Raw genomic sequence first — 791 nt, 5'->3', positions numbered from 1 at the left:
CAAGCTGATAGAAGAGCAACTTTGACTGAAATAACCACTCGTTACAACCGAGGTCTGCAGCAAAGCATTTGTGAAGCCACAACACGCACAACCTTGAGGCGGACGGGCTACAACAGCAGAAGACCCCACCGGGTACCACTCATCTCCACTACAAATAGGAAAAAGAGGCGACAATTTGAACAAGCTCCCCAAAATTGGACAGTTGAAGACTGGAAAAATGTTGCCTGGTCTGATGAGTCTCGATTTCTGTTGAGACATTCAGATGGTAGAGTCAGAATTTGGCGTAAACAGAATGAGAACATGGATCCATCATGCCTAGTTACCACTGTGCAGGCTGGTGGTGGTGGTGTAATGGTGTGGGGGATGTTTTCTTGGCACACTTTAGGCCCCTTAATGCCAATTGGGCATCGTTTAAATGCCACGGCTTACCTGAGCATTGTTTCTGACCATGTCCATCCCTTTATGTCCACCATGTCCCCGTCCTCTGATGGCTACTTCCAGCAGGATAATGCCCCATGTCACAAAGCTCCAATCATTTCAAATTGGTTTCTTGAACATGACAATGAGTTCACTGAACTAAAATGGCCCCCACAGTCACCAGATCTCAACCCAATAGAGCATCTTTGGGATGTGGTGGAACGGGAGCTTCGTGCCCTGGATGTGCTTCCCACAAATCTCCATCAACTGCAAGATGCTCTCCTATCAATATGGGCCAACATTTCTAAAGAATGCTTTCAGCAGCTTGTTGAATCAATGCCACGTAGAATTAAGGCAGTTCTGAAGGCAAAACG

The sequence above is a fragment of the Gobio gobio genome (genome assembly GCF_949357685.1).
Source record: "Gobio gobio genome assembly, chromosome: 18".
Lineage (NCBI taxonomy): Eukaryota > Metazoa > Chordata > Actinopteri > Cypriniformes > Gobionidae > Gobio > Gobio gobio.
Note: the sequence above shows the minus strand (reverse complement) of the source record.